Below are 20,808 nucleotides of genomic sequence, written 5' to 3'. Positions count from 1 at the left end.
CCAAAAAGGGCACAGTACTCTATAATGGGTCTAATGGGTGATGAGTAGAGGGGAACAATGACCTCTTTTTTCCTGGATAAGAACCCTTTTATGATGAGGTGTGCCACGTAGAAGGACTTCCTGACTACTGTGGCAATCTATCTAAGGAGAGACTAATGTCCACCTGGGTCCCAAAGGTCTCATCACACATTTGGTGTTAAGTAGATTGCTGCCTATGTGGTAGTTCATTGGTACAGAGTTTTTACCAAAGGGGATGACACTGCTCTTTTTGGCACTGAGCTTGAATGCCATGGCTCTGATACCAGGCATCTGTCTCGGCGAGGCTCTTCTGTAGGATGTCCACATCATTTGGGGACTTGACTATGGCTCCTAGTTTGCATTCATCTGCAAACTTCATTAGCCAGAGGTCTTCTGTGTTAGCCTGTACTTCAGAGAAGTAGATACCAAACAGGAGAGGTCCCAGGACGGAACCCTGTGGTACTCCACTTGTCACTGCTTTGAGGTCAGATTTGGAGTCTGCATCTTTTACAGTGTGGGTTCTGTCAGTGAACCAGTTGGCAACCCATCTTGTGACGTAGGGATTTATACCTAGTTTAGTGAGTTTAGCTATAATTTCAGAATGGGGGATGGTGTGTCAAAAGCCTTGGTGAGGTCGAGATAGGCTGTGTGAACCACTTTACCCTCATCTACAGCTTTGGTGACTGCCTCAAAGAAGTCGATCAGGTTCAGGAGGAATGATCTGCCTTTAATAAACCCAAACTGGGTGGGATCCAGAGTTTGGAGGTTACCAGTGTCTTTGTTTATGAGTTCCATGATGATACATTCCATGGCCTTGCAGACCAGGCTCATCAGGCTAATAGGTCGATAGTTCCCGGGATCAGTGGTGGCTCCCCCTTTGTGGAGTGGGATAACTCTTGCTGTGCACCATTCAGTGGCCACAAAGCCTGATGCGAGGCTATTATTGAACATGGTGCTTAAGTGGGGAGCCAGTTCGTTCTGAAGTTCGTGTAAAACACAGTCTGGGATGTTGTCCGGTCCCATGGATGCTGTGTTTTTGACTTTAGAGAGTGCAGCTTTTACCTGCGTAGTTGTGATTACAGGGACTCAGCATTCTGCCTGTATAGATATGGGCCCTTTAGGGGGGGTAAGGGGGGGTTAAGTTAGCACTGAACCAATCTGCCAGGCTGTTGGCAATATCAGTTGGTTCTGTAATTTTCGTGCCTTTGTGCTGTAACTCAGAGCAGATCTGGATGTTGCCATCGAGATTCTTGACATAGCTATAGAATGCTTTGTGGTTGCCCTTAGAATCAGTGATGACTTTATTTTCGTAGCTAGCTTTGGAGGATCTTATAAGGGATCTCAGCTTCTTACTGAGGCTGACCTGGGAGCTCCTCCATTCATAGGATTTTACTCTCTTTTGCAACAGTTTCTTCCTTCTGTTTTACAGTTTGTTTATGGCAGGGCACCACCAGATTGGCTTCCTTTTTTGGAGGATAGCATCTTGGTTCTGTCTGGGATAGCACGATCCATGCACTCGTGTAAGTGCTTATAGAGTGCATTTGTGTAGGATTCAGCAGTTGTAACTGTATTGTCTATCTGCATGGGTGTCATGAAGTTCACCACTTCTGTCTTAAGAAGCATGAAGTTGGCTTTGGAGAAATTCTTTACCGTGGTTTCCTTAATGAGGGGGGTGGGGGCGGGATGTGGATATAAAGGGTGATTAGCTTATGGTCGGATCGGACCAATGAGGAGTTGACTTCAGGTGTGGAACACCGGTCACTCATGTTGGCAATGACTAGGTCTAGGATATTGTTGCCCCTGGTGGGGGTGTGGATAAGTTGATCCAGGGCATTGGAGTTTATGAATTCCAGAAAGCGTTGAGCTAAGGAGTTGGTACACGAGTAGTTTTCCCAGTTAATGGTGGGGTAGTTGAAGTCGCCCATTATTAGGGTGCTTGGCTGAACCCTAATATTTTCCAGTACATCAAGAAAAGAGCAGTAGGAATCCTGGGGCATGGTAGGGGATCTGTAGCAAGCTACAATTTGGATTACAGTTTTGCCCAGAGTTAGTTGCACTTGGATAACCTCGGATGCATTATGCTGAGCAACTAGCCTGGAGGTGTGGATATCCTTAATGAATATGGACACACCTCCACCTTTGGTGTTTCGGTCCAGGTTACATGGCCAAAAAGTGTGGTATGAGTTATAGCCTGGTAAGTGCAGGGGTGCTCTCTGGAGCCTTGAACCAGGTCTCAGTCACTGCACAGATATAGATGTTCTCCATTTTAAGGAGTGCCTCGAGTGAGTGCATTTTGAGATTTAGACTTCTAGCATTGAGCAGCATTACCCTCAGTTTTTGCTTGCCTGTTCCTGTTACGGTGGTGAATTTATTTGAACTTTGCCTAAAAAAGGCACTACAGGGGCAGCAAGAGCTTTAGCCATTATCCGGAATCCCAGGGGCGACAGGTGCAGGCCATCTGTGGCAAAGCATCGTGGTCTGTCGACCATATCATCCCAAGCAGACAGATACTGGATCCCCTTAGAATGACAACCAGAAGCTTAGCCAATTGTTGAAGTCAATAATTTTGTCCTTGTACTGCGGTATAATTCGGGGCGATGGCAGAATGCTACTCAGGGCTAGGGTCATACCAGCCTGGGCTACAAGATCGGAGAGCTCTTCCATGTCTCTTTTCATGTAGTCCAGGGAGGTACGTCTCAGGTCATTCACACCAACATGGACAATGACAGAGTCATATCCATACTTGTTGTGGAGTGACCTGAGTGTGTGGGTTATGTGGCGGATCCTGGCACCCGACAGGTAGCTGACAGTAACCTTCTCCTTGTTTAGCCTGGTGAGTGGGACATCAGTGTGCCTGACTATAGAGTCACCTACGGCTAGTGTGTTGGGTGCGTTGTTTTGCCTAACTGGCTGTGGTTGAGTGGCACACTGAGTCTGTGGGCTGTGTGTCATTTGGGTTGTGTTGGGGAATGGAGGTTTGCTTGTGTTTCTGCTTTGGAGGTCTCTGTTGCTTAGACAGATTATTAGTGAGAGCCTCCGCAAATGTTTTTGTGTTACTATGTGTGGATTTTGGAGGTGGAGATTTAGTGAGACTATGTGATGAGTGTGGTGTGGTGCAAATGTTTACCTTCTCCTCATGACTGTCAAGTTTAGTTTACAACAGCTTTATTTTAGCTGAGGTCTGTAATATTATTTTATTATATTTTGGGTAACGGGATCAATGGTGGTGAGGGATAAAGCACCCAGACAACCTGAGCTCAAACAGCAATCCAGGGAAGGGGGTAGGGCTAAGCAACCATAGTTGGCTTGCCCAGGGAAGTGGGAAATGGGCAGTCTGGCTTTCTTCACTGTTGACACATATTGAAACAGAGGTACATAGTGAACACTGTGACAGACTGTGAATCTACTACAAGACAAACACAGTGCGCACATTCAAAAATGAGAGAACATGCAAGCCACTGGGGCTGGACCTAGGAAAAAAAGAAAAATGTCATTCTCCACAGCTACCTGGATTGACCACTCCTCTGATCAGCTTCAACCTCTGCTAGGGTTCACCAAAATGGCTGTAACAATAATGGAACAGTTGGGAAGGCACGGAAGGGAAAATGCACCAAGAGGGAAAATATTGTGCATTTTTTTGATGATTTATAAGTAAAAAGCATTATTAATATATCACTAGGATCTAAGTCATGGATAATGGAATAGTTCCATGTAAAAGTGTAAGTGTGTGCATTTTTATACACACACTTCATTTTCACAGCAAAGTACCTTGCACAACTGACAGCCTTCTCAGTGCTAAAATTTGAACTGCAAAACAGCATTTTAGGTTTGATGACATGATTACAGTATGGACAAATTACTGTTTGCATATAATTTCTCTGTTATTCATACCTCTCAACCTCTTAAATGAAGAAATCTGGACAAAGCCATAAATAAAAATGGTACAAAGGACCAAAAATAGGGACAGTTTTAAAATATTGCTCTTACAAACGTATAAAGTTGATAGAATAACAGGTTTGCGTTAGCATGAATTTTCTAAATGATATGAAGTCTGAAACTCAAATGTCTCATTATTTTCTAACTTCAGTCTTTAATGATTTGCCACTAATTTGACAGAAAATCACAATTTTATGAAAAATTAACCAAAAATGTAAGAAAAAAAAATCTGGACATTCTGCGAAAATGTGTACAGTTTAGAAGTATGTGTGCTAATTCATTCCCAGCTTTTGAAAATTGTGTAATGTGAAATTAATGACAGCATAAGGATGTACTATAGAAATGTCAATAACAAGATATATATATATATAGATCTTCTGTTAGAACCCACCCTCCAGTAGACATTGCACTCAACACAGACCACTACAGACTGCTTCCATAAAACGTTGACATAGAAAGCCATGAGATATTAGTGATGGCAAGTACAAAGGTCTGCAATAACACAGTTAATTTGTCAATGCACCAGAAAAACATCACTGTTTTAAGTAAAGACAGAACAGGAATTTGAAGTAAATGACAAGACATCTTTTTGTCCTTCACAAATACAACTTCATTTAAATATTTAATTAAAAAGTAGAAATAACTATGTAATTGAAAGAACTCAATTATTTTAACATGCTCTTCAGTCGCATTAACTGTTCAGATCTTAAAACTCACAATCCATCCATCCATAACCCACACATGGGGGATGGAAAGTCACAACAACAGTGATCGTCATCTACAGCTAATGTTCACACTGCTGAATGGCAAGCCATACTGCTTACAATGCGCAATGTACAACAGTAAACTTATGTGGATAACCCTGCCACTTACAAAGCACAACAGTAAACTGTTATGTGGCTAGCCCTGCCACTTACAATGCACAACGTACAACAGCAAACTGTTACGTGGCTAGCCCTGCCACTTAAAATGCTCAATGTACAGCAATAAACTGTTATGTTTCAACATGAAATAAAGACTTAACACTACAATGTTTTACACTTTATAGCATCCTAGCTGAGATACACATGCATGTGTAAAGCCCCACAGGCAAAAAAGGTTTCTACCTTCATCGGCAAAAAAAGAAAGACACTCCCAATGAAACAGACAAAGAGGATATAAAACAGAGTTAAATAAATTTGTCTTCATTTGCAGGGAAACAAGATTTGAACTTCAGCTTAAGTGAGTACTAATTTGCTGAGAGGAAACATTAAGACATAGGGACTTGTAAGGCCAAAAGGGAAGGAGAGAAAAACTTATCTGCCCTGTTTGAAAGACCTTATCATATCCCCTCAAGAAAACTGACGGCACTTAAAGGAAAATTCCACCCTCACATACATGAAAACTCAACTGGACGTTTTCTTTTATCCCTATCAATTCATTCCAGGTGTGGGCTGGAAAGCACATCCCCCATCCATTTTTCATACACTGTATGGCATCATTTCTGGAGGAATTTGTCTCCTCCTTCATTATGTACCTTTGACACAGCCCAATAAGTAGTTCCTCCTGCTTAGGCTCGCTGAGGTAACAGCTGTTATAAAAGTGGTCACATTGTTGAGGAACACGTTTTTGTTGTGGAACTCTTCCGTCAGCGACCATTTCCCTCAGGAGTTAAAACGGTAGTGGAGAGTGTTTTGGAGTGGAATTGCAGCTCAAGGCTTTGTAAACCACAAATAATATGAAGTGTAATAGCTTGCTTAAGTGGAATTTTTTTCTGTATGATACTACATCAAAAATTTGTTTCCCCAACAGAAATGTATCCATAATCTTTTGTTTTTTAATGTTTCGCTCATGATTGCCTGTCTTTATAAAGTGCCCAAGTAGTAGAAATTCCCCTACTGAATGTCATTCATACCATTTCAGACTTCATATCTTTCTGAAAAATGCATGCCAAGACAAACAGGTTCATAGGTAGGTACTAGGCTATCGGCCCTGGGACCTATACAAGCCCAGCTAAAAAGGTACCCTGGCTTTTGCCATCCAAGAAAAATATTTTCCTGTGCCACTGTCGAGCAGAGCCACAGAGGTGAACCCTGGGGTGAATTTCCTACTTCCCATCCAATCATCAAGATTTTTCTTGAAGAGTGCTAATGAGGAGCTTTGTTTGATATAGATAGGTAGTTTATTCCAGAGTTTGGGAAGTCTCTGGGACAGGAATCTATCCCTCCAGCATGTTGTTTATTGTGGTGACAAGGTTTAGGTCCCTAGAGCGTGTAGCTCGGAGGGATTGGGATTTCTTTAAGTGGAGCATGTCCAACAGCTCTGGGTTTGACATAGCTTTGTATGTTAGGCAGAGATCACCTTTGAGTAGGCGATATGCGACGGAGTAAAGCTGGAGTTTTTTGAGACGGTCTGCGTAAGGCATCTGTTTGAGGCCGGTAATCCTCTTTGTGAGGTATTTCTGCGGCCTTTCCAGTTGTTGTAGATGTCTTGTGAGGTACATACCAAAAGGGGCGTTGTACTCTATAATGGGTCTAATGAGTGATGAGTAGAGGGGAACAATGACCACTTTTTTTCTGGATGAGAAACCTTTTGTGATGAGGTGTGCTACGTAGAAGGATTTCCTGACTACTGTGGTGATGTGATTATCAAAGGAGAGACTACTGTCCACCTGTGTCCCAAGGTCTCTTATTACACTTTCGGTGTTAAGTATACTACCGCCTATGTTGTAGTTCATGGAGTTCATGGGTACAGAGTTTTTACCAAAAGGGATGACAATGCACTTTTTGGCACTGAGCTTGAGGCCATGGCTTTGACACCAGGCATCTGTCTCAGTGAGGCCCTTTTGTAGGATGTCCACATCGTTAGGCGTTTCGATTATGGCTCCTAGTTTGCAGTCATCTGCGAACTTCGTTCGTGGTATTCAAACTTCAAACTTCGAACGTCAAATCATGGTGTTCTAACAACTTTATAATCTTATATGAGCACTATTTAAAATCTGTCCCTATTTGTGTGCCTTTAACCACCATTCTATCAAGCTTTGTCCAGATTTTTGGTGCTAAGAGGTTGAGAGGTATGGTATTTCCTCATTAACGTACTAACCAACTTCCTGGTTGCAATAGTGCAGAATTTACTGCCAACAAGGTTTGCAGATAAGTGTCGGCATGCTTCATTAGGTGGCCAATCTTTGAATGAACCAATGCTACAGGACTTGATCCTGCTATCCTTTTTAGTTACATTTAGCTGCGTTTCACCTGGAGTTCTCTTATTTAATACTAAAAACAGGGGTTCTACCATACACCCACTCCCAGCTGCTGAGTTTGGCCGCTTTGCTGCCCACTCCGGGTAAAGCACTTTCGTCTGTGGGCTCAATAAGTTGAATTCGGGGATGTATGTTATGTTCCTGGCGAATTCTGCTGTAATTGCTCCCATGAGTAGTTGAAAGGTCATGTGCACTTCGTGCAGACTTTTTACTGAAGCAGGCATACGTCTCAACTGTACAGATTTTCGCATCATATTTTTGGTCTGTTTTTCAAAAAATTGTGGTTTTCTGACAGATTAGTGGCAAATCAGTAAAGATACAGTTAGAAAATAAAGACAGACGTTTGAGTTTTAGACTTCATACCCTTCAGAAAATTCAAGCTAATGAAAAACTTGTTATTCTATCAACTTTCTAAGTTTGCAAATTGTCCCTAATTTTTGGCCTTTGACCCTCTTTTACTTACAGCTTTCTTCAGATTTCTTGCTCTAAGAAGTTGAGTGTTATGGAAGCAGGCCTACTGGCTGTGGCATTGGACTGGATTTTACAGCTAAATGGATTTTTCAGGACAGCTGAAAGCAGCCAGCGTTAAAGAGTAGGCTGCAGTGAACAGATATTACAAGTTTTGCAGCTGTTCCAGAAATCTTCACTTGGAGCCGTTTAGTAACAAGTCATGCCTGCTGTCTGACACTGTTGCTTCAAGGTAAGGGCGAATAGCTTTCAGGGCATGAGTAATCTTGGTTAGGTTATCCTCCCGGTTGTGATTTTGGTTAGGGGTGAAGACAATTAGATTGATGTTACCCAGGTCGTGGTACACCACTCCTCCTCCATTCTTCTTCCTCGCTAAACAGATACTGTTGTATTGCAATTGTTTGCATCTGTAAATAGCCGAAATGGCAGCAAAACATTAGGGGGCTGTCCGATATGATGAGGAATTCCCTAAATACCACTGCCAGCCACATACACTTCAAAGAAAAAAAAAAAACACATTTCAGGGCTGCAGAAGGACAAAGCATTTCCAGACTTGGGTGGATGGCTCCTAGCTGCCCAGATAATCATGACTTGATGTGTAAAAGTCTCTGCTTAGCTTGATTATCACTAAATCAATGTTGCAGTATCTTGCTAAGGATGTGTTGAATCCAGATGGTTTACAAAAGCTTGGGTTCCTTTCTCTCATGGTATACATTAGACTTAAGCACAAGATTACATGTAGGTACATAGGGGACATGGGTGTACAAATCGTTAAGAGCTTTCTTGCCGTTTGTCTGCAAAGGAAGACTGTCATAGTAGTCTGCACTGTAAGGCCTGTGTCAGTTTACTCTGTGTGGGCAGATAAGTATCCCTATGGAGACTACTGCTATTTTCAATAATTTTTTGTCTACATATTACTTCATGTCCTTTAGGAGAGGGAAATATGGTTACAATGTGTTTGAGACGTGAACATAGTTACAGGGAGTGTTCTGTCTGTAAATCCTTATCCCTACAACAATTTTGTAGTTTAGCTTCATAAACGGGAGATAAAATGACATTTGTCATTAATCTTGACATCTCTCAGTAGCCGTGTAAAAAGCTAAAGAAGCCTGTCAGTGGTTTCTGTTTTGCTGGAGTCTGATATCTCCATAGCCTGCAGGCGGCTGTACAACGTTTCCTGCTCCTGCTGTTGAATCCCTTCTGTAGGCTGACTGTGTGCAGGGTTCAGGCATGTCTGTTCTAACCAGATGATCAGCAAGGCTGCAAAGGGGGAGGGGGGGGGGGCTGGGACATTTACTACAGATTCCTGATCCAAGAGAATGTATTTGGTACCATTGTGGAGTTATGCCAGGAAAACTACTACACTCTGCATAATTTTTTTTTTGCTTTCCTCTCTTTTGGAATATTCAAAGACTGAGTATGTTTCTCCTGTCACTTCTCCATGAGATCAGCAACAGGAATGGTACTTACTTGGACCCCTGATTAGAAGGGCGACTGACGTGATCCCTGAGGTGAATTTCCTATCTCCCATCCAATCATCAAGGTTTCTTTTGAAGAGGGCCAAAAAAATAACAAACCGGTTTCGGCAAAAATATGCCTTCTTCAGTGTTAGAGAGTGTCTGTTTCTCTAACACTGAAGAAGGCATATTTTTGCCGAAACCGGTTTGTTATTTTTTATACCAATAAAGTCTGTTTATTTACTATCAATTTTTTGGCTGTATGCTTGACTGCTATCTTTGCTGGCCAACTGTGTTTCTCTATGGAAACTAGTTTCAGACCACCAAAAATATGACTGACTTGAATATGGATGCAGTGGCGGCTGGTGACTTCAAATCAAAGGGGGGCTGCAGGAGACAGCTGGATGGGTGGGCCAATGGGAAGGGGTGTGGCCAACTAAAAGGGATGGAACTATGGTGCAGTGGGATCAATGTTGGCCATGCTTACTAATTTACATGAAATAAATGCTCAAGTCACTATGGCACATGCTAAATAATCTACACAGCACACATTGGTACATGTATATATGGAGAAATGAAATATCCATTGCAATGCAATTATAGGAACATGTCCAAGCTAGGGAAAAAAATTTCTTTAACCAAAGATAGTTATAAATCTTACTGAGCTTCCTACACTGATAAAAACAAAATGTAAATAGACTAAAATAACATGCTAGATATTAACTCCCCACCACCTTGGTACATTAACTTTCAAAAAGGCAAAGACAGAATATACATTGTAAATAACACACAGGGTGGTATTTTGTAATAATCATCCTGCATCTAAAAAGCAACTGCATTTATTATCACTAATAGGGAAAAAGCATTCAAGACCCCCCCCCCCCCCCAGAACCGTCCTACCTTGCCTACAGATTTCTCTTATATCCATCTATTCTATAGATTCTGTTTAAGTATGGGAAGCCAGTAAGCCTATTTTAAACAACAACACAGTTAAAATATACTAGACAGAACATTTTTTTCTCTACAGTACCACAAACAACATGGTTACAAATGCATGATTTTTTTCTGCTGTTGCTAATTATTTTTAGATTTGTACATTTATTGATAAGCTCACCAGCCTGGGCATAAACCCTTACGTCACAAGATGGATCGCAAATTGGCTCTCAGACAGATCCCATAAAGTAAGAGTAGCGGGATCTATGTCCAAATCCAGACCAGTAACTAGTGGTGTGTCTCAGGGCTCTGTCCTGGGGCCCCTCCTGTTTGGCATATACTTCTCAGAAGTACAGGCAAGCACGGAAGGGCTGTGGCTGACTAAGTTTGCCGACGACTGCAAACTGGGTGCTATAATAGAGTCTCCGGCCGACATGGAGATCCTCCAGAAGGGCATAAATGAGACTGATGCATGGTGTCAAAGCCAAGGTCTCAAGCTAAATGCAAAAAAATGCGTAGTAATCCCCTTTGGAAAAAACAGAGTACCCACAAACTACAACATAGGAGGTAATCCCCTGAAATCTGAAGAAATAAGGGATCTAGGGACCCAAGTAGATAGCCAGCTTTCCTTTGATAACCATGTTGCCAAAGTGGTTTGAAAATCCTTCTATGTGACCCATCTGATCATGAAAGGGTTCACATCAAGATCTAAGGATGTAATGGTGCCCCTCTACTCTTCCCTCATCAGACCCATTATTGAGTACAATGCACCAATTGGAATGTACCTGGCTAGACATCTCCAGCAGCTGGAGAGACCACAGAGGTACCTAACCAAGAGGATTACTGGCCTCAAACAGTTGCCCTATGCAGCACGATTGAAAAAGCTAAGACTGTTCTGTGTTGCATACCGCTCTCTCAGAGGCGATCTCTGTCTAACGTACAGAGTCATGTCCAACCCAGAATTGTTGAACATGCTCCATCTTAGCAAAACCAAATCTACTCAAGCTACACGCTCTAGGGATATAAACCTCAACACAACAATGAATAGAACATGCTGGAGGGATAGATTCCCTTCGCAGAGACTTCCCTTACTATGGAACAGGGTCCTGATCTACATAAGACAGAGCCCCTCACTATCACTCTTCAAGAGGAACCTTGATGAGTGGATGGGTAACAGAAAGTTCACACCGGGGATCACACCAACAGCAATACTAGATAGGGGCCAAGGGTACTAGCTGCTAGTACAAGGGTCTAGGGAACTACTAAAGGGGCGGTGAATACCATACAACGTGGCTGGGCTAATATATGCCTTCGGGCAGATAGCTCAGTACCAACCTATGAACCTATTTAGCATTACTGTTAAGAAATTAGACAATCTGTTCTGAGCATTTCATAACAGCAGGTACTAGAAAAGTCTCTGTTTAACATGTGTAGCAGGAAGTTCATTCAGACATGAGGATTTGCTAGCTGGAAATAAATATTGTGCTTGTCCACCCCTAAATATAAAAAAATAAATTTGAAAGGTCTTCCACAGCTGTACAGATATGCAGCTGGGAATGCAGTTTTAGCTCAGGAATTTACAAAATAGCAAGATCACATCTAGGATGCCCTCCAAAACGAAGCATACAGTGTGGGAACTGAATTCTAAAACAGAAAGCTCAGCAAAGAGCTTGGGAATAGAGGAAAAATTCCAGCATTATATAAAAAACACAGCAGAGAGGTACAGAAATAATCAATAAATATACAAAATTTAAACAGATTGTCATTAATTAATATACTTTAAACACTTAAGAATTCTTCCGAAGTTCCCACAGGTAATAAATGTGCGCTTTTCAGCAACCAAAATGCAAAGCAAAATACCAGCTCTAATAGCATATTTATAACAACATTTAACTTAAAGGCAACACACAAAAAAAAAAAAAAAAAAAAAAAAAACAAGATGCTCTTGTTGACAAAAAGTTCCTGAATTAGAAATTCATCAAATCCTAGTACTTTGAATTTATATCTCTCCAGTCTCATATACAACATCCTTATTTGCTAATGAATGTCATTGTTCTTAGTTGTATTAAACATACAATCAGTGTGGTACAGTATGTAAGCACACAAACTCTCTGAGCTATAAAACTAAGTATCACAAAGCAGAGCAGTGAGCAGAACTGCATTGCCTGAATGTAAAACAGTGAATTTCTAAGGTCAAGTCAAATGAAAAAGTTCATTTATTTGGTATACCTGAAAAAGTCTAGACAGGGAAATGTATTGAGTTTGACAGTTTGTGCTGAGGGACTAAAATATCTGAGGTCCAGTTACAAGCTAAATTCCAATGAATGTCTGGTTAGAGCTCATCTGCTGCTAGTGCTTCCATTTGCAATCTATACCTTAAAACAAAAAGTTTTCTAGTGGAAACTCTGGAAGATTCACTATCATCTTAAACAAATATTTTTTTAAGAGTAGGGATACTCTGCAGACACCTGCAGCAAGGAAAATATATACATGCAAATGTTCCCAAGTGCAACATCAATAAAGTTAAATTTAGAGTTTCGAATCCAATAATCTTCAGGCCATTTCTTTCAGCAAGGATTCAAGAATTATGACATATGCAATGCTACAGGAAGCTATAGATTTTTCTTTAACTAACCTTTAGTCTATTGCTTCCACCAAGGCTTATGATGTATGCTGTGCTACAGGAAGCTATAGATTTCTTCACAAACTGCTTACCTCAAAAAAATAACTGATCGAAGAGTTTGACTGTCCGATTCAATCCACATTCCACAAGCCCACAACTGACTGATTGATTCTCGCTCTTTTCCCAGCACATAAAGCCCGGGAAGAGAGCGACAACCAATCAGCAGCATTTAGCCCAGCAAGCACGTCATGACATGCCTGCGGACGTCGCAGTCCGAGCCCCTTCCAATTCTATGCGGTTTGGAACCGCATAGACTTCTGGGCATCACAATGATGCCTTCATTACTCCTCCGGGCTGCAATGAAAACAAACAAAAAAAAAAGCTGTTTAAAACCGCCGCAGCCCGAGGTGGTTAAAGTGTGCAATGCGCATGCGTGTACTTCGAGTCACAGACTCGAAATTTGTTTAAAGTACAAAAAAAAAAGGTTTTCTTTTTTTTTTTTTTTACATTTTTTAAAACACTTAAAACACTTTACTACTTTTTAGCTGAGGGGGCTGCAGTCCGGCAGTCCGATGCCACGAGCCGCCCCTGTATGGATGTTTTAAGCATTCTTAATTCCACTCCTTAAATGCCTTGCAATGTACCATCCTCGTATGCTTTTCTAATACTTGCATGTAATGAAACAAAATATGGATTTTCATAGTTATTCTTTCTTGCTGGTTGGGGTTCGAAGCCAATCCTTGGCTCCGACTCGGCCATCTTCAAAAGCTCGAAAGCTGCTTACTGGCTCGAGGCCCCCCCTATATATCCCATGATGCCTGGCACTAGATACCCAGATCTCGTTTGGTAAACCTGACTACAGACATAATAATAACAATTATAATAATACAGTAAACTGTAGTAGGATACATGAACCTGCTGGAGAGACTGATAGCCAGAAGTTATAGCCAGAGAAGACTCAGCCAGTGATAAAAAAACATAAGGAACTCTTCTCGGTCTACTAGAATAGGGGGATGGGGGGTGGGATGCAAGAAAGAAGGCGAGAAGAAGACAACTAACATGGAACGTTATGGTAGGTACGTAACTTCTTAATGTTAAGTTGTGTATCTCGTCTTTATTCTTGCTGGTTGGGACAGCGTCCCTAGCACCTCAATCCTGGGTGGCTCTTCAGAACAGTGGAACCAAAATCAGCTCTGCTCCCGGAGGCCACATTCAGCTTATAATGTGAAATGAAGGTATGCAGATTAGCCCATGTAGCTGCCGCACAAATAGTTTCCATTGGCAATCTGGCCTGAAAAACCACTGAAGTAGCTAGAGCTCTGGTGGAGTGACCTTTTGGTTTAGCAGGAAGCTTTTTATTCCTTAACTGATATATAAATGTAATAATAGATGTCGACCACCTAGATAAGGTTACTTTTGACACCGGTATACCTTGTTTACCCTCAGCATAGGGCAGCAACAACTGGTCTGATTTTCTGATTTGCTTGGTTCTATGCAAGTAAAAGCATACTTGTCTATGAACGTCCATAGGTTCATAGGTTGGTACTACGCTATCAGCCCTAGGGCCTATACAAGCCTAGCCATAACAATTCCCTGGCTATTTCTTCCCACATTATTTACTTTCCTGGACCCCTGTCTAGCAGGGCGACTGACGTGATCCCTGGGGTGAATTTCCTTTCTCCCATCCAATTGTCAAGGTTCTTCTTAAAGAGGTCCAAAGAGGCACTCTGCTTGACATGTATGGGCAATCTATTCCAGAGTCTGGGGAGTCTCTGGGTCAGGAATCTATCCCTCCAGCATGTTTTGTTTATTGTGATGACAAGGTTTAGATCCCTGGAGCGTGTAGCTCTGAGGGATTGGGATTTCTTTAAGTGTAGCATGTCCAACAGCTCTGGGTTTGACATGGCCTTGTATGTTAAGCAGAGATCGCCTCTGAGTAGACGATATGCGACAGAGTATAGCTGGAGTTTTTTAAGACGGTCAGCGTAGGGCATCTGCTTTAGGCCTGTGATTCTTTTAGTGAGGTATTTCTGAGGCCTTTCCAGTTGTTGCAGATGTCTTGAGAGGTACATACCAAATGGGGCATTGTATTCTATAATGGGTCTAATGAGGGATGAGTACAGTGGGACAATGACCTCCTTCTTTCTGGATGAAAAGCCCTTCGTGATGAGGTGTGCCACATAGAAGGATTTCCTGACTGTTGTGGCGATGTGGTTATCGAAGGTGAGACCACTGTCCACCTGTGTCCCTAAGTCTCTTATCACACTTTCTGTGTTTAGTGTACTGCCACCTATATGGTAATTCATGGATACATGTTTTTCCCAAAGGGGATAACAATACATTTCTTGGCATTGAGCTTGAGCCCATGGCTCTGGCACCAAGCATCTGTTTCTGTAAGGCCCTTTTGTAGAGTATCCACATCATTTGGGGATTCAATAATGGCTCCCAGTTTGCAGTCATCTGCAAACTTTGTTAGCCAGAGTCCCTTAGTGTTGACCTGTACTTCAGAGAAGTAGATGCCAAACAAGAGCGGCCCCAGGACTGAACCCTGAGGTACTCCACTTGTCACTTGTCTGGAGCTGGATTTGGAGTTGGCTACTTTTACAGTGTGGGTTCTATCAGTAAGCCATTTAGCAACCCATTGGGTGACATAGGGATTAATGCCCAACTTAGTAAGATTATCTATGATTCCAGAGTGGGGGATGGTGCCGAAGGCCTTGGCAAGGTCTAGATAGGCTGTGTGGACCACCTTACCCTTGTCCATGGCTCTGAAGACTGATTCAAAGAAGTCAATCAGGTTCAGGAGACAAGATCGGCCCTTCACAAACCCAAACTGGGTGGGGTCCAGTGTTTGAAGGTTGCCAATGTCTTTGTTTATAAGTTCCATGATAATACGCTCCATGGCCTTGCAGATAAGGCTTGTCAGACTGATGGGACGGTAGTTTCCGGGATCCAAGGTGGATCCCCCCTTGTGGATTGGGATAACTGTAGCTCTGCGCCACTCAGTGGGCACGAAACCTGAGGTGAGGCTATGATTAAACATGACACTTAGGTGAGGGGCCAGTTCATATTGTAGTTCATGTAGTACACAGCCCGGGATGTCATCTGGTCCCATGGATGCTGTATTCTTGGCTTTAGAGAGTGCGTTTTGTACCTGTGTGGCCATTATTACTGGAATTTGGCAATCTTCCGGAATTGAAATGGGCCATTTAGGGGGTGAGAGGGGGGTGAAGTTGGCACTGAATCGATCTGCCAGGATATTGGTAATATCCTTTGGATCAGTATATTTAATGCCATTCTGTTTTAGCTCAGAGCAGATCTGAGCATTGTCATTTAGATTCTTGACATAGTTATAGAATGCTTTGTGGTTGTCTTTGGCAATTTTATTTTCGTAACTAGCTTTGGAGGATTTTATGAGGCATCTCAGTTTCTTACTGAGGCTAGTATGGGAGTTTTTTGCATCCTAGGATTTTCCTCTTTTCTGCAAAAGTTTCTTCCTTTTGTTGTAAAGTTTGTTTATGGCAGGGGACCACCAGATTGGCTTCCTTTTTTTGGATGAGAGCATTTTGGTTCTATTTGGGATGGCACGATTCATGCATGAATGGATGTGCTCGTACAGTGCCTTAGTGTAGGATTCAGCAGTTGAACTTTCAGTTCCCGTCTGCATGGGTGTTATGAAGTTTGTCACTTCTGACTTGAGTAGCATGAAGTTGGCTTTGGAGAAGTTTTTATGGTGGTTTCTTTACTGGGGGGTGGGGGTGGGATGTGGATGTTAAGGGTGATTAGCTTATGGTCAGACCTGACTAACGAGGGGGTGACCATAGGTATGGAGCATTGATTTCCCATGTTGGTAATGACCAGGTCTAGGATATTGGAGCCCCTGGTGGGACTATGGATTAGTTGATCCAGGGCACTGGAATTTATGAATTCCAAGAACCGTTGCACAAAGGTGTTGGGACATGAGTAGTTTTCCCAGTTAATGGCAGGGTAGTTAAAATCACCCAGTATTAGGGTGTTTGGTTCTATCTTAATATTTTCCAGTATGTTTAGAAAGGTGTAGTGAGAATCTTGGGATATGGTGGGGATCTGTAGCAAGCTACAATTTGGATTGCAGTCTTACCTAGTGTTAGTTGCACTTGGAGAATTTCAGACATATTGTGTTGGCCAACTAGCCTGGTGGTGTGAATATCCTTGGTGAATATTGACACTCCTCCACCTTTAGTGTTTCGGTCCTGGTTTGGTGGATAAAAGTGTGGTAAGAGTTGTAGCCTGGTATTGCAGGGGTGCTCTCTGGAGCCTTGAACCAGGTCTCAGTTACTGCAAAGATATCGATGTTCTCCATTTTTAGGAGTGCCTCGAGAGAGTGCATTTTGAGGTTTAGACTTCTAGCATTGAGTAGCATTACCTTCAGATTTTGCATGCTTGTACCCGTTACGGTGGTGGTTTTGTCCTTTGAAGTTTGCCTAAAAAAGGCACTATAGGGATGGCAAGAGCCTTAGCCAGTAACCTGAATCCCAGGGGCGACAGGTGCAGACCATCTCTGGCAAAGCATCGTGGTCTGTCAATCATGTCATCCCAGGCAGACAGATACTGGATCCCCTTTGAATGACACCATAAGCTTAGCCAATTGTTGAAGTCAATCATTTTATCCTTATATTGTGGTATCATTCTGGGTGAAGGCAGGATGCTACTCAGGGCTAGGGTCATACCTGCCTGGGCCACATGATCCGAGAGCTCTTCCATGTCTCTTTTCATGTAGTCCAGGGAGGTGCGTCTCAAGTCATTCACTCCAACATGGACAATGACAGAGTCATATTTGTACTTGTTGTGGAGTGACTTGAGTGCATGCGTTATGTGGCGGATCCTGGCACCCGACAGGCAGCTGACTGTAATTTTCTCCTTATTCAACCTGGTGAGAGGGACATCAGTGTGCCGGACTATAGAGTCACCTATGACTAAAGTGTTAGGTACATTGTCTTGCCTTAGGGGCTGTTGCTGGGTGGCACACTGGTGTTGTGAACTATGTGACACATTGGTTGTGATTGGTGTTTGTTTGCGTTTCAGCTTCAGAGGTCTTTGTTGCTTGGGCAGGTTACAGTTAAGGGCCTCTGCATATGTGGATTTAGTGTTGCTATATGTGGGTGTTGGTGGTGCGGGTTTAGAAAGGCTATGTGTTGCTTGAGATGTAGTGTGGGTGTTAACCTTCTCCTCTTGACTGTTTAGCACAATCTTGGGTGTAGAGAGCTTTGCTTCCATTTTGGCTATGTAAGTGCATCTCTCACAGGTTGTAGTGTTGGGTGGTAGGAGGAGAAGGTTGTCTGTGTACATGAGGCAATTGCTGCATTGCCCCAGTATGCCCAGATTCACCAGGTGGACAGGAGAAATCACCGGAAGCTGACCCTTGGACATGCTTGGTTTGAGGCTTTTTTTTTTGTAAAGTATAGGAGCTGTTTCCTTAGCAAGGTACTTTGCAATTATAGGCTGTTTAGTGCCTACTATTAATTTCTCCTTGTTAACAAGGAGAGTTCAGTGTTTGTATGAGTTTAAGGCTTCCTAGTGCTTTCCAGCAGGTATTAGAGAAAGTGCTAGTCACAGGGATGCTTAAAGGTAAGATTGAAAAGAATGCACTCTGCAATGTGCACTAGAGAAGTTAGATGTGAAAGTAGGTAACTTGAGTTTTACCTGTTTAAAAGTTAAGGTTTAGTGGAGAGTTACTATTTTTAAAACAGCAAGATGGATTGAAAGGGGTGGTCACTTTTGTATTTTGGTACTATGAAATACTGTAGGATGGCCAATAAATTTAAATAATTGAAGGGGTGGGATTTCAAAAATGATGATTTTGTGATTACTCACATAAGCCAGTGAAATTAGAGAGAAATGAGATATATGGTCAGATTAACATAAGAGGCGGGCAACTAGAAAGACAGTGGTATTTAACAAGACAACTTAAATGGGTGGGAAGGCGGTAAAAAATTCTGCCTGACTCAGAACAGAGAGAGCTGTGGTCTCTCTTGAAGTTTTAATATGCTGTTAAAACAGAATGCAAGCAAAACACAAAGTAAAGAAAACAAGGAACAAGAAGCTGCCAGTTCAAAGGGGGCAGTATCAGGGAAGCTAAAATCAGATTCAGATTCAGATCCCACGCAGGCGGGGGATCTCTTACTGGGGGCCTGAGTAGAGTGGTCCCTTTAAGAAAGGCTTTACAAAGCTTATGGGACACGATGCTTGTATCAGATAGGCCCGTATGAAAGTTTGAAATTGCAGCTAGCTGAATTCTAATCATGGCAGAAGAGGATCCAGCTCAAAAATGTTCCTCTAGAAATTCTAAAATATGGTGCACAAGGGCTGAAAAGGGATCTATATTCCTGGTCTCTGCCCATAAGGAAAATCGTTTCCACTTACTAGCAAAACTTTTTCTAGTGGTAGACTTATGCGAGGATAAGATGATTTCATGCACCGAGTGGGAGATGTTCGGAAGCCTGGCTAAGGTTGGAAGTGGAGAAACCAAGCAGTGAGCTGAAGAGATTGGTGCAGCCCGCCCGATTGATGGATCAGGAGGTCTGGAAGTGGGTCCAGGATCCAGGGCTGCTCCAGAAGGTGATGATGCAGGAACGGAAACCAAATTTGTCAAGACCAGTAAGGGGCAATGAGGATCATCTTGCATCCCAATGTGGTAGCTTTCTGTATTAGTTTGGGAATCAGGGGAAACGGAGGGAATGCATAAAGAAGTCCCTGAGGCCAATCGTGAACTAGAGCGTCTCTGGGGAAGTGTCCGGGAAGAGGGAGGAGAGAGAAGAAATTGTCGCACTTGCTGTTGAAGGGGGTGGCAAAAAGGTCGCAGCAAGGCTGACCCCATTTGCGGAAGATTTTGTCCACCACAGTCTGATTGAGAGACCACTCATGAGGCATGAGAATTGCTCTGCTCAGCCTCATACCTCTCAACCTGGAAACATCAAAAATCTGGACAAGGCCTATGAAAAATAGGTACAAATCTGTACGCTGATTAACATCAAATTTGCATACATAATTATGTAACCCCATTCACTCCAATGGAATTGTGGGATACCAACTTTTAAACACAAACTGAAGAACAGACAACCAAAATATGGCACCAGAGTCACCCTGCAGCCATTCCAATGTCCCGCTTTACTTCTACAATGATTATTTGGATTTTATTTTTTACATTTTATAGCACAATTCAGTGAATGCACAAACACTAAGACATCTGCTAAACAAAGCAATACTATCTCACAATGAAAATAGACTTGGCATTAAAACTTCTCTGCCATTGAAACTCCCATTCATTGAAATAGCATTGAAATACATACACCACATTCAAAGAAAATGCATCTGACCAGTGGTGGATAAAGATTACCTTTTGGCTGTTTTCAAATCATTGGCCCCTTGCACACAAAACAAGAAACATACATGTGTTCTTTGATACACCTTCCTGACTTTATTAAATTATATTCCTTGTATAATACAGCACACTTGTTAGAGCGCATTTAAACTTATTGTTTGAACATTTTTCCAGTAGGCAATGAAACAAATGCATGAACCAATAATGACAAAACTGCCAATTCAGAACATGCCCATCATAAAAGTCCACTTTCACACCCACACACACAAAAAAAAAAAAAAATGTATATATATATATATATATATATATATATATATATATATATAAAATATATATATATATCTGGAGTAATCATTCTTGCAACAAATTTTAACTATACAATGCGTATAGGAAATTTCATTTATGTTATTAGAGGGACCTTCTTTGTGTTTATTATGTGATGAAGGCTACTTTCCAGTTTGTTTTGTCAAAGTAGAGGAAGACAAGGAGACTTCATCTTTTATTCCAGTTCTAAAACTGGCCAGCAATCTACTAAATGCAGTTGGCCATCTCTGTACAAATCATAAAATGTCAGAATCTCGTCAACTTTCAATTTTCACAAGGACGCTGTGACCCACTATATCAGAACTTCATTAGCCTTACGTTTCTAGGACACTAGGAGACAGTTATTAGCTACTGCTGACAGATTACATCAGGCAGAAGTCAGAAGTTGATACTTTGATACAGTTTACTAAAGAACTCAAAGCTTTTCCTGTAATTATTTCAACAATGC

The 20,808-nt window shown here is 42.0% G+C and overlaps 1 pseudogene; it reads right to left on the bottom strand.

Annotated features, from left to right (window-relative positions):
* LOC122816250 overlaps positions 1 to 20,808 on the bottom strand; it is a 198,529-nt pseudogene that overhangs the window by 145,702 nt on the left and 32,019 nt on the right.

Source organism: Protopterus annectens, chromosome 12.part0 (genome assembly GCF_019279795.1).
Source record: "Protopterus annectens isolate FY-2018-M chromosome 12.part0, PAN1.0, whole genome shotgun sequence".
NCBI lineage: Eukaryota > Metazoa > Chordata > Ceratodontiformes > Protopteridae > Protopterus > Protopterus annectens.
This window is presented reverse-complemented; position numbering and strand designations above follow the sequence as displayed.